The following is a 16208-nucleotide window of genomic DNA, read 5'->3' as shown; positions in this document are numbered from 1 at the left end:
TGAGGCAATCATGGGACTAAATGCATTAGCAGTGGTTCAATTTGGATTTTTAAAAATATTTATTTAATTTATGTATATGAGTACACACTGTAGCTATACAGATAGTTGTGAGCCTTCGTGTGGTTGTTGGGAATTAAATTTAGGATCTCTGCTCGCTCTAGTTGGCCCTGCTCACTCAGGCCCAAAGACTTATTTATTATTATAAATAAGTACACCATAGCTGTCTTCAGACACACCAGAAGAGGGTGTCAGATCTCATTACTGGTGATTGTGAGCCACCATGTGGTTGCTGAGATTTGAACTCAGGACCTTTGGAAGAGCAGTCAGTGCTCTTACCTGCTGAGCCATCTCGCCAGCCCTCAATTTGGTTTTTTAACAACACTAGTTCTGGGACATTTTTGAAGATCTGTCACAGGGTTATACCCAAAATAATTCATAGCCCAAGCCAATGTGAATGAATAACCATGTTTCTGGGCTAGTCTGGAACAAAGAAACTGCTTTAGTAATTAGGTAAAATAAAGAAAACCACAATCAGAATGAATATGGAACTTAAAAAGATGCATTTGCATGGTGTTTGAGGCAAAAAATTATGGTATTTAACTCATGCTAATTGTCCCATCCCAAAATTATGCAAATTTGGACATAAACCTTCTTAAATCATTCCTGGGGCTGGTGAAATGGCTCAGCGGGTAAGAGCACTGACTGCTCTTCCAAAGGTCCTGAGTTCAAATCCCAGAAACCACATGGTGGCTCACAACCACCCGTAATGAGATCTGACACCCTCTTCTGGTGTGCCTGAAGACAGCTACAGTGTACTTACATATAATAAATAAATTGAAAAAAAAATCATTCTTGGAGAACAATATGGCATGCACTTTTGCCCACAATTTCATTTCTGGCAAGTTTAGGTGAACGGTCATCTTTTTAAAATCACGTTGGACCCCCCCCAAAAAAAATATCTTGAACAAAACTTGTTAGAATTCTGTCACTTTCTGGAAGAAAGGCTAGCAAAGAGCTGATAGAGGGGAAAACACACACACACCTTGGTCTGAAAATCATGTTTAGGAGCATTGTAAAGAAATTATGGCACAGATCTCATGTCTAATAGGAAGTTAGAAAATTTAACAAGTATTTTCTTGCTACATGTACAGAACAGGATTTATTCCCCCACCCTACCTCGGTGTCTATCAGGTAAAGATAAAGATATTTGGATGAATTGTAGAGTTTTTAAGCTACACTGGAAGAAAATTCTGGCATAATAATTACTTCTCAAGACTTTTCTATTTGAGCCAATTTGACTGAAAAATCATACTTCATTGCCATTTAGAAGAAAACTCTTGCAAGGAATATGTAATAACAACAACCAAAAAACCCTCCGTGATTTCAGAGAACTTGTTAAGAAATTACATTTTCTGCATATCTCAGGAGATTTAGTGCCTATGAGCCTCCACACTTGAACAGATGTAAATGAAAATACCACATTTCCAGGAAATCTGGGAAGAAATATGGCTTTTTCCTCCCCCAAGACCCCACTGTTTAAATAAATTTGTTTCTTGATTACATGGAGGGAAACTTGACAACATACTTGTGTCCCCCAAAACGTACACTTGAGTGGTTTAATATGAACCATTTATTTCTTGACAGTTTATAAAATAATATAGCATATAATTTATGAACCTAAAAAAAAAACTAAGGAAATTTATAAATCACACACACACACACACACATTTTTAAAACTCTGGCATAATTATTTTCAAAAGACTTGGTGGATTGGGATTAAAAAGTCCTAATTTCAAGAATATTTTGGGAAGGAAATATAGTATGCTATTACAGCCAGATAATCCTAGTATGCAAATGTGGATGAAGAACTGCCATCCCGGGACCAAGGCAGTTAGTTACTCCTGAGGTTAAGTGCAATGACTGCTGTCACAGAGAACGGGGTTCAATTCCCAACACCCAGTGTGGCTCACAACCAACCACCTATAACTCCCGTTCCAGTTACCTGGTGCCCTCTGGTGGCCTCAGAGGGCTCCAGGCATGCATGTGACACACGGGCATACACTTGGGCAAAACACATTCGAATACATGAAGTTAAAAAGAAAAGAGAAAGACCTAATTGTGTTTCTGGGCCACCTTTTAAAAAAAACTTGGATGTGTACATTTAGTGTAAAAACAACTTTTGGAGTGAATCTGGATGAAAAAGAAAATCAGACTGCCTAGCTGGGTGTTTCTGTTGGTTTCCCTACACTTCTATCTGAATTGCACTCCACAAAGACGTCAAAACAAGATTCTCTGGCTCAGGTATCAAAATGTTATTTAGTGATTGCTTTGGCGTTCACTGAAGTCACTTTGTGTGGTCGCTGGGCCAGGTAATTAATGTTTCAAAGGCCTGAAGAGTCTTGGAGCTATGCCCTTATCTTCCAAGCAGTAAGTTTTTGTGACCAGTCAATTCAGGATACCTAAGGGTTCCATTTCCTAAAAAAAAAAAAAAACGAGAATCACAGGTCAGGTTGCAAATGTGTAAAGAAGCAAAGTTTGCTAGACAAAAGGCCACCCAACATGAGATTGGAAAGGAAGTAGATAGAGTTACTGTACACTGGTCTTACAAAGTGCATTTTTCTATTTCGTGGAAGTATAAGAATTCTGCCAGTGACTCCTTCCCACCGTTTGCATTTTCAAAGAGAGTATAAGGGGTCAGAAGATCACTCCAAATAGGCTTTCAGAGTCAGGCTGGAGGGGCAGTTTGTGGTGGGCACATTCTATCTTTCTGTGTCTGCCTAAAGCCTCAGGTCTTGCATGTGTAAATCTTCTCCCCCTTGGGTGTCATCTGATGTAAGGTGAAGCATGACTTCTGGAGAAAGCCTTGGCCACACTCTGCGCACACAAAGCTTCTCTTCAAAGGACACCTGCTTATGTGCCATCAAAGCTGCCTCATTACTAAAGCCTAGTCCACACTGCCTGCCCATACACCGTCTCTCCCTTGAATGCTTCCTCTTGTGTCTGATGAGCCCAGCCTCGTGACTAAAGCCTCGCCCACACTCTCGGCACACATATGGCTTTTGTCCTGAGTGTGTCCTCTGGTGTGCAATGAAGTTTGACTTCTGGCTAAAGCCTCGTCCACATTCCTCACACACCATGGGCTTCTCCCCAAAGTGTGTCCTCTTTTGTCTGATGAGATTGGACGGCTGGTTGAACCCTCCACCACAGTCCTTACACACCAACAGGCTTCTCCCCTGAGTGAGTGTTCTGGTGTCTACTGAGGCGGGATTTTAAACTAAAGCCACGTCCACACACCCCACACACATATGGTTTCTCCCCCGTGTGCATCCTCCTGTGAGAGATGAGAGTTGAATTCTGGCGAAAGATGTGCCCACATACACCACACACATAAGGCTTCTCCTTTGAGCGCGTCCTCTGGTGGTTGACAAGGGTTGTCCTTTGCCTGAAGCACTGCCCACACTGCTTGCAAACGTAAGGCTTTTCCCCTAAGTGTGTGTTCTTTGGTGTGGGAGATGAGGTTTGATCTGTCACTGAAGCCAAGGCCACAGTCACTGCACACAATGGTTTTTCTCCTCTAAGTGTGTCCTCTTGTGTTTAACAACAGCTAATTTCTGCCTAAAACCTTTACGACACTCCCTGCACATGTCAGGCTGCTCCCCTGAATGTGTCCTTTGATGGATGATGAGGTTTGACTTCTGATTAAAGCCACGCCCACACTCCCTGCACATCTAAGGCTTCTCGCCCACCCGAGTGTGTCCCCTCATGAATGATGAGTGTTGACTTCCGGCTAAAACCTTGCCCACACTCCTGGCACACATTTTTTTTTTCTCCGAGTGTACCTTCTGATGTCTGGCTAGGCTCTTCTTTCCACTCAAGGCCTTCTCACACACCCCACACACATACGGCTTCTCTCCTGAGTGGATCCTCGGGTGACTAAGCAGATTTGTCATTTTGCTGAAGCCCAGCCCACACTCTTCACAGTTAACCATTCCAAATCCCATGATTTCTATTTGCTTCAGCAAAGTCTCTGGTTCTTTAATCCTCTCAGCTTGAGCTGGGCTGGCCTCCATCTCTACCCATCTGATGCCATTAGGGGAGCTGACTGGCTGCCTCTGGGGTGGCCTAGAGAGGGCTCCCAAATTCCTTTTCTTTGTCCTTTCAGATGAAGGCCTGGCACTTTCTCTCTCTCTCTACCTTCTGATTTATCTCTGCAGGAGCTCTTTCTTATCAGAGGCTTGCTGCTGCTTCTCCAGGACCCCCTGACTCAAGTCCCCTCGGTCAACTTGACTTTCCACACACAAGCATGTGAATATCAATGGGGAGTGATCACTTGGCATGTGCTGCACAGGGCATTTCAGATTGGTGAGATCTGGAGGGCACACATGACCAGGGCAGAGTTCCAACTTTGCCTGTGCTGCAGAGGAAAGAGTGAGTAAGAATAGATAGAGTCCTTGCAGGGACAGCCCAAACAGTCCTACCTAACCTAATGGTGACCTTGTCTTCAGTACTACCTTACCAAGACTTTCTTCATGTGCAGTCCTCCCCAGCCCATCCCTACATCTTGCATCTCCTGCTACGTCTAAATAAGCCCCATAGCCTTGAGACAATAAAAAGCACCACAGTTAACAGATGTGTGAACCAGACCAATACGCAACTCTCCACATTTATATTCATTTAAATAAAAATAGATTTTAAAAGAGAGAGAGAAGAGACACCCGGAGTGAAGACAGCCTGCATGGGCAGCCAGAGGCTGAAAGAGAACTCCAGTTTCTCTTCAGCCTCCTGGGCCACTAACAGCCCCGTGTCCCATTTGCCTAGGCCTTTGTCACTCACCTTGACCGGCAGCCTGTGAACGTTTCCTCTCTTCTCGCCTTGTCTCTGTCCCTTGCTCTAGCTGGGTGATGAGCTTTGGTTTTGAAAATGGAATTCCTGCTCACCAGAAAAGAAAGCTGTAGGTTAGGGTTCAGAAGGGATTCTGACGTGGCCTCTGGAAGAGACTCAAAGGCAAAGACTGAGGGAGGAGCTTCAGGGGCCAGTGCAGAGGGTTAGCAGTTACTCGAGATTAGCAGGACGACAGACTCAGACAAGCATCCACTGATTCTACTCCACGCTGGGTAAATGAACCTCTACTACAGTGAACTTTGACTGCCAAGCTGATTGGGTAGAGAAACACCTAGGAGATCAGTAAAGTGCCTCTGAGACTGGGGGGGGGGGTGCACAGAAAATTCACTGAGAAAGAAAGACCTTCCTTGAAAGGGGGTGGCCTCACCCCACAGGCTGGGCCTGGATGGAAGAGATGGAAAAGTCAGCACATACATGCTTATCCTCCCTCCCTCTCTCTGCTCCCTGGCTGCCATGGCGCATGCTGCTGTGATCTATCAGGCCCCATTACCACGGCAGATTGAAACTGTGAGCCAAAAGAAATAATTTCTCCTTCCATGCATAGCTGGCACACACCTTTACTCCAACGCTTGGGAGGCAGAAGTATGTGGATCCTTGATAGCTGGATTGTCCACTGTGGCTCCTGACAGCTATGTGCAAGCTGTTTCGGTAACAGGTACAAGGCTGCTGGCCATGAGGGCAAGGGGACAGAGAGCGCCTATTCTTCAGCTGAAACGACCTGTCATGTTATTCATGCCTTCCCATGGAAGCTGTAGGCTGAAGCTAAAAGTCTTTCAAAATAGGTAAGCCTGGCCTATTCCAGCAATCCAATCATTGTCTATAAGGGGAGAAAGATGCCTGGTCCTTCCTGTTATTTACTGTGAAGTCACACTCAGCCAGTAGACGGTTTGAAAAGGAACAAAAGAACGTGGACACTGTTTTATACTGAAGAACTGTGTGGTGCACTGTTCATTACTAAGTAAATAACAGATACCTGGGCTAAGCACAAAGGGACACTGAGTGGGGCCTGCAAGTGCCATCATTCAGACAGGACAGGAGCTGGACTCCAAGAAGCACCAGGAAGCTACTCAGGACAAGAGAAGAGGGCGTGTCCATCCTATGACGTCAGGACGACAGGAATCATTCCCTTGGCTCTCTGGAACCCTGGAGCCACCTTTCCCGGCCCCCCAAAGAAGGACAGTCTCTTGAAAGTATATCTAAGTAAGGAGAACAGAAATGAGAGGGTGTAGGCTGAGCAAGCTTTCTCTAAAAGGCTTGTGGGTAAAATCCCCTTCTAGGAAGGAAAGAGCAAGGTAAAGGGAAAAACAAGCAAGCAAGGGAAATCCGGATTCTTGAAAAGCAAAAAAGATGAAACAATACCAAAACACACACCATCTCTCCTTCCTCTTCAACCAAATATGAAAAACATATTTAAGCTTACAAAAGCATTTTCTCAAGCTGGGATGAGAGATGAACCCCAAAAACACTAAAACGTGTCATTTCTGCTTACAAACAGGAAGACATGTAAATAGTCACCCGTGAAAACTCGACCACTACACATTACAGGAGGAAATATAAAATGGCCCAGCCACAGAATAGTACAGTGACTCCTCCAAAAAAGACAGCATGGTCCACCATGCTCCTCAGAATGTATCTGCAAAGCAGGAAGAGCAGTAACTTGTGCAGGTCTGCGTTCACTTGTGTGAATAGCACTATCATTCACACTATATTCACACTGGTGTGAATAGCACTATCATTCACACTATATTCACACTGGTGTGAATAGCACTATCATTCACACTATATTCACACTGGTGTGAATAGCACTATCATTCACACTATATTCACACTGGTGTGAATAGCACTATCATTCACCCTGCTGAGGGATCTGTGGAGACTATACCAGTGACCTGTGTCTCCTCAAACCTCCACTCACCTATTTAACCATACATCCACGAAGCCTACCCACACCCGTTATTATTACGATATTTACAAAATGACATGTTCTCCTTTCCTTTTCCATCAGAAATTCATTAATTAGAATTCTGTAGGAACAGCTGTCCCATCTTCCTGTTTATTGACTTCAATTATTTATTTATGTCCAGATGGGTCCTTACCTTATCTTTGGGGTTACAATATGACATTATCATTTTGTTTTCTGCTGTTCAAATCATTGCAGCTTTAAACATTGGTTTGGGGTTACCTTTGTCTTAACTAATAAATGTGGTGCAAGTAACACTGTATGGCAAGCTTACATCCGAAGAATGCTAGACAGCTTTCACTCTTGGGAATCCTAAGATACCATCTATGAAGTCCCAACTACTCTCCAGAAGCAGGGGTTGGGGTTATGGTCAAGTACTACATACTATATGGAGAGGGTGAGACCAGGGGTCCTTGCTGGCCCCAGTCTTCAAGTGAACCCACGAAAGCATCAAAGATATTGAGAATATCATCTTGGTAATACTTAAATGACTACAGCTGAATAAATGAAGAAAACATTTTAACAAAAACATTTTCGTTTTAACAGACATGAATAAGCACTGAAGGAAAGTAGTAGCATGGCTGGGGCTCTGGAATTTTAACTAGGGTGATTAGAGAGACCTCTATAAGGTCACAGAATCTGAAGGATGTGAGGAGTAAGCATCTCAGACGAGAGGAGAGCCAGGACAAAGACCCTGATGCAAGACAGTCAGGCTGGCAAGGTAAAGAACAACAGATGCAGCTGATGCCAAGTGTCAGGATGGAGCAACAGAGATGAAGCCCAAATGTAAATGTGGTGCAGGGAGACCCAGCCTTATACAATACTCGTTTTAACTTTCATTAGGATGGGAAGCCACGGGGAAGGGTTTTGTAAATGGATGCCATAATTTGATTTATGGCTGAAAAGATCCTTGTGGTTTCTATCAGGGGAGGGGGGAACATAAGAGAATAAAAGAAGAGGACAAGAGATAGCAATGATCATTCCCGGACAATGGTGACACAGACCACAGAGGAAGCAGCAGGGGTTACAGGTCATTCGATTTCAGACTCGGCTGCCATAGACAGCTTGTAAAAAACAAGGAAGAATCAAGGATGACCTCAAGGACTTACGTCTGAACCTAAAAGGGCGTTGCCAGGGCCCTGCTCCCCTTTGAAGAATTAGCACAGGAGGGGAACTATCCAGAGAAATACGGAGAAGAGCAGGATCAAGTCAGATCCTTGACAAGGAAGTATCCTGGTGTGTAGACATGAAAGACCCCTGCTACAGTGTGAGAGTGGCAAGAGACGGACAGAAGATAGGATTCTAACTCACCGATTTAAGAGAGCACATGTAGGAATAGAGAGTGCCACAGCCAACCAAGTGCAAAGTGAGTCTGCAAAGACCACGGAAGCAAGGCAAATGCGGAGAGCCAGCTTGCATCAGCAGATCGAAGTTAGAGTTGTTAAGCATGGAACAGCAAGGCTCAGGGAAACAGGAGGAGGGACGCAGAAAGAGAAAGCCAGCACACAGAATTCCAGGTACTTCTCTCACCTGCCTTTAATCACAGATGTTATGGCTGGAGAGAAAAGCAGCGAAAAGCAGATTTCTTTAAACAACTGAGGAGGAGTCCATATGGATTAAATATTAAAACATATTAACAAGTTACTCATGTTGCTGGGTGTAACGACGAAATTGTACACATTAAAGTTGTGTGTCTTTTAAAATAAAATTGTGTGTGTGTGATGTCTACTGAAGTTATGTGCCAGGAAAGTAACTGAAAATTCCTTAAAACTATTCCAGCAGGACAAACTGTAAATGAGGATGGACAGAGGCTGGCTCCTGATGACCCCTGGGACTGAGCAGGATAAATGAGGGCTGAGGTAGAACACAGGAAATTAGTGGAGGTATAGCCTGCCTGAATAGACCCTGCAAAAACTGTCCTAGAGGAACCAGCTAGGGCTCTGACCTGCATCGGGACACCATGAAATACAAGATGTCCAAAGAGAGCAAAGGAAACATATTCCTGGTTCAGGGCGTAAAAGGGAAGGGCACCTGAAACTGGGCTGTCAGGAGCCCAAAGGTGCTGGGAGATGTAAGATGGTCCACTCTGCCAGTAGTGATGAGAGTCAATACTTCCTGGACTCTTAGAACATTCTAGAGACTGTTCCTGGCAGGCACGTTTTATTCTACTCTTCCAACAACTCAAAGTAGATACTACTGTCATTTTACACATGAGACTAGAGACACAATGAGATCAGGTCCCTGCTGAGGTGACAAAACTATGAAGTGACAGCTTGGGAAAACATGGCTGTGAAGACCAGAGTCCTTGGGGTTGTAAGGACTCCCAGTGTGTCCGCTTTAAGATGAATCATGATTAGTCACATGGCGACAAACTTGAATCTGGGTGGTAGATCTTTGGATTTTCCTATCTTTCTGGCTGTTTGGAACTTCTCCAAAATAAGACATTAAAATTCCATTTAAAATCCTAGACTTCTTGTAGTCACCTAAGTCTTTGGATGCTTTGAAAACCTTGAGCATGGGAGGTGGTGGCACACATCTTTTACTCCCAGGACTTGGGAGACAGAAGCAGGTGGATCTCTGAGTTCAAGGTCAGCCTTGTTACAGAGCAAATTTCAGGAGAGTCGGGGCTACACAAAGAAACCAGGTTTCAAAAAACAAAACAAAACAAAACACCTTGAGGAATGGGCCCTAGTTTGACTGCCTCCTCTCCAAGGCTCTAACTTGGGAGAAGGGGGCACTAAACTGAGTACCTAAAATCAGGCCAATATAGACACCTGGACACCTCAGCAAAGTTGGGGGGTGGTAGTACCCGAAGACCATCAGCTCCCCAAACCACCCAAAAATCCAGAGGCAGTCCCACCCCGCCACCTAGTAAGTATCAAACCTTAAAAGTTTCCTCACTCAAGCCTCACCTACATGGGGACTTATATTATGAGCGATCTCTACCAATGCTGGGATTTCAACCAATCCTGAACCTGTCCCCACCCACAAGAACCCTAACACAGAAGGGTCGAGCCTTGCATCCATCTATCCCTGGGGTTCGCAGCTGAAGCTAACACAACGCCCTCAGAGATGCGTGTCCATCTCACAAGAAAACACACCCGCACCTGCGTTCCCTCAACTTCCAGCTTCCAGTAGCACTCACCAAAGGACAAGGGATGCTCCAGCCTCCAGCTGGGGAGCACCTCCCACCCCTGTGCCCAGCAGGCACCAGGACTACACTACCCAGAGGGCTCCAGGCACAAGAAACATGCTTCCCAGCATGCCCCGCGACACCAGTTGTGCTCGAAAGGCGTGTAGCTCCCGTTGACCTCTGATCAGTCCCTTTCTGGGACGCCTGCTTTGCTTAAATGGAGAGTGGTTGCTGCGGCATCTGGATGCCCTCTCCTTCCTAAAATCGCGTTCATAAAACACATTTAAAACATAAACTCTCCTGCCACTGCCCGAGGAGCTGCACTCCCCGTGACCCCTGCAGAGATTTCCGCATCCGGTGCCAAATGACACCCCTTTCCTCCTCCAAACACAAACACACTGGCCGGCGGAAGTGGCGACCCATAGATGCTTCTTGGTTACTAAATGGATGAACAGCACTTTGGGGGATTTTCAGGGCCTTGGGCTGGGAGCCTGCAAGGGTTTGAAGCCAGTACAATATATATTTTAGGCAAAAGCTCCGAGAATGAGTTACAGGCACAGCTCTCCTTTTACTTTTTTCTTTTGAACCGCTAAGTTGCCCAAAAGCACCTTAACACTGAAGGGCTGTCAAACCCAGGAATTTTTCATCCTGGGATTCTTGTAGTCTCTAAGTCTTTGGATGCTTTGAAAAACGTTGATGAGTGTGTCCCAGCTTGACTGACTCCTCTCCAAAGCTCAGGGAAGAATAAACTGAGACCCTAAGATTGGGCCAACATGGCCACATCACCCCAGAGAAACCTGGGCTTTTTTGTGGTCATCCCCTGTACTCCTCAGGCTGGCCGTGATCTTCCCGCATCAGCCATGAGTAGCTGCGGTGCACAGCCAGCTCAGTCATCCTGAGCTGTGGACAAGTGCAGGATCAGATTGAGCAGAGCTGTGCACAGCATAGCGGTTCTCACTGAGTTCATGACCGTGCCTCTGGATTTCACTGAGAAACCATGAAGGCTGTGGGTGCTTGCTCAGAAAGGAACTGTATGGAAGAATAATGTTGGAGAACTGGCTGCTCTAACAGATGACCTCAGTTGGAATCCCAGCACCAGTTCACAACCGTCTGTAACTAACTGGACATGATAATCCCACAGATTTGAGGAGAAAGACCACTGACACAAATCATCATGGCCAAAGCAAAAAATAAAAAATAAAATAAAATAATTAATGCAAGCTTTTTTTTAAATTCAGGAACATGGGCTGTATTTCCATAAAAGTAGGGTTCAAAAGATCAGCATTGGAGATAAGAAAGATAAAGGTTTTTATAGCTCAGGAATAGGGGACTTCCTGTAGGCAAGTAGGCAGGGTTACAGAAGCAGAAAAAGTTGGTCACAACAACCTTCTGAAGCAAAGACATGGTTGCATGGTGGTCATAACAAGGTATTCATGACAAACCCGTCATACAACAGGTGGTCATAGCAACCTGCTGAGACAAAGGCATCTTTGCTGATTCCTACAACAGGCAGTACAGAACCACTTGAAGTTCAGGTTACCAGCAGGGCATAGCCCCAACTCTGAGAAACAGAAATCTAGTCATAAATAGGAATGACCCTAGTTAGTTTTTCCTATCAGATGGCTTGCAAGCCTAAGATGGAGGCAGGTTACTTTCTCAGACACTGCTTTAAATCACAACATTTTTGTTTATTCTTCTCATGATCTTGATGCTCAGACAAGTCCTTATATAACAGATAGTTTGTGAGAATCAATAAGGCCATAGATGAATATGAAACTTGAAATGATTTAGGCTTAAATGGTTTGTTATTCTTTCCCTGGGTACTTTCAGTAGAGTATTCTACAAAAGAAAAAGATAGCTACAATTGCCATGATTCACCAAAAAATCAAGTTAGTTGAGGGGTGGGGTGGGTAAAGATACAGCTTAAACAGTAGAGTCGAAGCCTGGTATAACCGTTACTTTTCTGTTGCTGTTATAAAAAAAAATAACATGACCAACAGCAACTTCAGGAAGAACGAGCTGCTTTGGTTTGTGGCTCCAGAGGGTTAGAATCATCGTGGTGTGAAGGCACACCATGGCTGCAGAAGCAGGGAGCTGGGTCAGTGGTTGAAAAATGGTAATGGTGTGTGATTCATACTGATGTCTGCTTGGACATACATCATGAATGTTTCAGCTATCAGTATTCTATCTTCTTGTAAAACCTTTTAACATAATTGTGCTAAATTGTAGACATATTTATAGTCTTTATACCCAACCAGTCCGTGTCCTTGTGCTGGCGTGTCCTTATGCTGGTGGAATTGCTTGCACATGCCTCAGAAGTGTGCTTTGCCTTATTGATATCTGAGACACACTTTATTATATGCTATGCTATATTTATATAAGATACATTTTTAGGATGTATGAAATTTACTCTGTTTTGACCCCTTCTGACTTGATGTATCCATGTCAAATACAATCGTGGCACAATGTCATCCTGGGAGAGAGGATGGAGTTTTTCCCTGAGAAATGGGCTTTGCCATTATTGGTTTAGTGTGCCTACACTTTTTGGTGAGATATCAAATAATTTAATTATCTCCTGTCGATGCCCATGGAAGTGGAGACTTCCCAGGGGCTGGGTATCTGTTTCCATGGTTCTATGCCCTTCTTTCTTTCTTAGTGTTGAATGCATGAATTTAGTAGGATACAGGTTTTGCTTTGTTTGTGATAGACTGAACACAGAGATTCCTTCCACAAATGTCCATGCTTAGCCAATTAGCTGTACCCTGAATCTCCACAGGATACATTTGAAACAATGTCTCTAAACGTGGCAATCATGGCACATGCAATTGGAACAGAAAAGCTCTTGAGACCCAGGCTGCCAAGTTGCTGGACAAAGGGATTCTATTAAGACATTTATAGGCTGAGCAGTGGCTGTGTATGTAGGTCGTTACTTCCTGTTGTACTTGGATAACTGCCTCTGAATAGTTAGTTCAAGAGCAAGCCATTAGGTTCTCACAGAAGCATAAACTCAACTGTTGGATTTTCTTTTACATGACTTGGTTTGGTTGACTAGGAAGTTGCAGAATTCTCTACATACATTTTGTTATTTTCCTCGTTGTTCCCAATTGCTGCTGTTAACAACACACACGACAACAGCAACAACTCATTAGTTGAAACCCCAAATGATTCTTCATCAAAAGAAGATTGGAATGAGCAACAGAAGTGTAGAATTCCTGTGAGAAGCACAATGAACCCACAGGGAGCATGAAATGAAGGCTGGCTGGCTGGTACGTGCTCAAACTGTTGTTCAGGAAAAACCCAAAGAAAGGACAGCAAGTGGCCCTTATTTCAGTCACAGCAGTCCTTGCTTGTCAAATAATTAAGCAAATGTGTCCCCTTCTGCTATATCTGTTAAGAGTCAGGAACTCTGAACAGTCCCTGGAAGCCAGAGTTTTGCGGGATCTAATTCAGTAAATTTTTTTCTCACCTCCAAACAGAGTCCTCTGTAACTAATCTCATAGCCATTCTATGGATCCAGAGTGCCAGGTTTCAATTCTTAATGAAAACAGTCTCCTGGTTTATAGAACAACACGAACATTCCAGAAATCCTTTTCAGCTCTGTGTGAGGTGAACACAACCCTTTCTTAAGTCCTAGTAGCTTTTGCTTTATAATAAGAGCATAAGAATACTTTTCACAAAGGCCATAATTCTGATATCAAATTCACTGCATTAAATGGTTCTATTAATGGGAAACAATTTTTATGAAAGTCCTTAACCCAAGTTGGGGGGAAAATAACAGAAATAAATACACAGGCATAAATAGGTTAGGTAGGACTTACAGAAACTTTACCTAAGCCCCGAGCTCACCTTCCAGCCTCACCTTTCCCAAGTGGTCTCACGAGCTCTTTTTGCTAGTGCATGGTTTGCTTCAAAAGTATGTCACGAGGTTGGTTAATTTTTACAATAATATATAGGGTTCGATAGATGCCTCAGCAGTTAAAAGTGAGCACTGTTCTTACAGAGGACTGACATTTGATCACCAGCAGCAAAAGCCGACAGATCACCACCATTTGCAGTTCCACCGGAATGTGAGATACCTTTGGCCTCTACAAACATGCGTGTACACACACAGGCACACACACACAGCACACACATGCATATTCACAAACACGGAGACAATTTTTATACTGTAAAATGGTTATTTTTAATTGGAAAAATATTTTTTAATAAACTTTAGTTCCTTAGCCAGGCAGTGTGGCATACATCTTTAGTCCTGGCATTCAGGAGACAGAGGCAGACAGATCTCTCTGAGTTCAAGGCCAGCCTAGTCTACAGAGCAAGTTCCAGGACAGCCAGGGATACATAGAGAAACCCTTTGAAGAAAATGGGGGCTGGAGAGATGGCTTAGTAGTTAAGAGCACTGGATGCTCTTCCAAAGGATCCAGATTCAATTCCCAGTACCCACATGGGAGCTCACAACTGTCTGTAGCTCCAGTTCCAGGGCATTTGACACCCTCACACACACAAGCAGGTAGAACACCAATGCACATAAAATAAGAGAGAGTGATTTTTTTTTAAAAAAATTTTTTTAACCTTCAATTCCTTAAAATATAGGATTTGCACTTTTGAAATAGGACGTCAATATGTAGCCCAGACCCATACTATATATGAGATCTTCTTGCCTCGGCTTTCTGAGACCTGGGACTACTCAGGGCTGCTACATCCATCTACTTTAGAGTATTTATTTGGAAGTAATTTCAAGCTTAACAAAGTAAGCCGCAAAGTGGGACGAAGGACTGTCCAGTGTCTACCCTGGAGCCTGTCAATGTACACGGGTAGACAAGCCCTTTCTAGGCTTCTCCTGCTTTCTCTCCGCACACATGCATCCATACTTTTCTCTGAAGTGTTTAGGGCTAAGTTGTGTGTACCACAGGTGTCTAAAGGAACCAAGCAAGGACTTCCTAAAAATGAAAACTTATTCCATGGGCACAGCAACCAACAACAGAAACCAGAATGCTGACGATGCTTTTTATCAGCCTACCTCAAATTCTGCTTTCCCAAGTGACCTGCTGGTGTGTTTTGCAACATCTTCAACTTTCTAGTACATTCCCGCCTGGAGTTAGGGGGAAGTTGTCACACTCCTAGCCTCCTGTATGAAACATTTCTGGTTTTTTTTTTTTTCTTTTCTTTTCTGATGGCATTTTAAAGAGCAGGATTCTTTTTGGTAGTTTAGTATTTTTCTTCCCGTATTTAAACTCACATTTTATCTTAAGCACACATTTCAAAATTATAGCCAGGGGCAAGAGGAGATGAATATAGTTAAATAGGAGAGGTGTTATCTTTGATAATGATTTTTCTGTAATAATAAGTGTTTTCAGGACTAGGGAGATGGCTCCTTGGAAAACGTGCTTGCATAAACACAAAGATCTGAGTTCAGATCCTGAGCAGCCACATAAAAGTCACGAAGACATGGTGGCCACCTGTAATCCCAGCACTCAGGAGACAGAGACAGAGGCGATCTATGGAACTGGCAGAGTGAACTGGCTGGATCAGCCAGCCCCAAGGACTGGGAGACCTTGCCTCAGTACACAGGGTGGAAATGATGAAGGAAGATGCCCAGTGTCAACCTCCAGCTTTAGCATTCACATGCACTCAGGCACACACACACACACGCACGCACGCACGCACACACGCACGCACGCATGCACTCGGGCCAAAAAAGGAACATTGGGACAGGACGGCTCATTGCATAGTGGCACTTGCTGCCAAGCTTGATGTCTTGAGTTGACTCACTGGACAGCATGGTAAAAGAGACCTGACTCCCAAAAATTGTCCTCTGAACCTCGTAAGCCACTCCCAAACACACAAATAAATAAATGTACCTTTAAATTTTTTTGAAGACACTGATTTAAAGATAGTGAAGTTATGACAAATGTTTGCTAATTTTTATAAAGGCAAAAGAGATTAGAATTAGGAGTTCCATCTCCCTCAGTGGAAAGTCCACATCAGAGAATCTAGCGCCTCCTTCTTCAAGGCTGAACTTTCGGGGTGAGCGCAGACAGGGCATTTGACCTCTTGGGGTTCACCTGTGAGCCTCAGTTTCTGCATCTATAACCTGTAACTTTGAGCTAGTAGAGCCTCTCTTTCTCCCCTCCTGCCTCACACTCACACATTTGTTTGTTTATGTTGTGTGGGGGTCGGAGGACAACTAGCAAGAGTTAAGTTCTCTCCTCC

The 16208-nt window shown here is 44.0% G+C and overlaps 2 pseudogenes across 2 annotated transcripts; both read right to left on the bottom strand.

Moving 5' to 3' along the window:
* Positions 1-1613: 1613 nt before the first annotated feature.
* On the bottom strand, positions 1614-10128 carry Zfp133-ps (zinc finger protein 133, pseudogene; annotated as a pseudogene). Its single transcript, NR_033459.1, has 3 exons — positions 10008-10128; positions 4834-4929; positions 1614-2475 (listed from the first exon to the last, which is right to left on the bottom strand). The product of NR_033459.1 is annotated as a zinc finger protein 133, pseudogene (transcript).
* Positions 2676-4232, bottom strand: Gm38402 (predicted gene, 38402; annotated as a pseudogene). Its single transcript, NR_038065.2, has one exon. The product of NR_038065.2 is annotated as a predicted gene, 38402 (transcript).
* Positions 10129-16208: the final 6080 nt, after the last annotated feature.

This window comes from Mus musculus, chromosome 2 (assembly GCF_000001635.26).
Source record: "Mus musculus strain C57BL/6J chromosome 2, GRCm38.p6 C57BL/6J".
Taxonomy (NCBI): domain Eukaryota; kingdom Metazoa; phylum Chordata; class Mammalia; order Rodentia; family Muridae; genus Mus; species Mus musculus.
The sequence above is the reverse complement of the archived record's forward strand: the minus strand, read 5'-3'. Positions and strand labels throughout refer to the sequence as shown.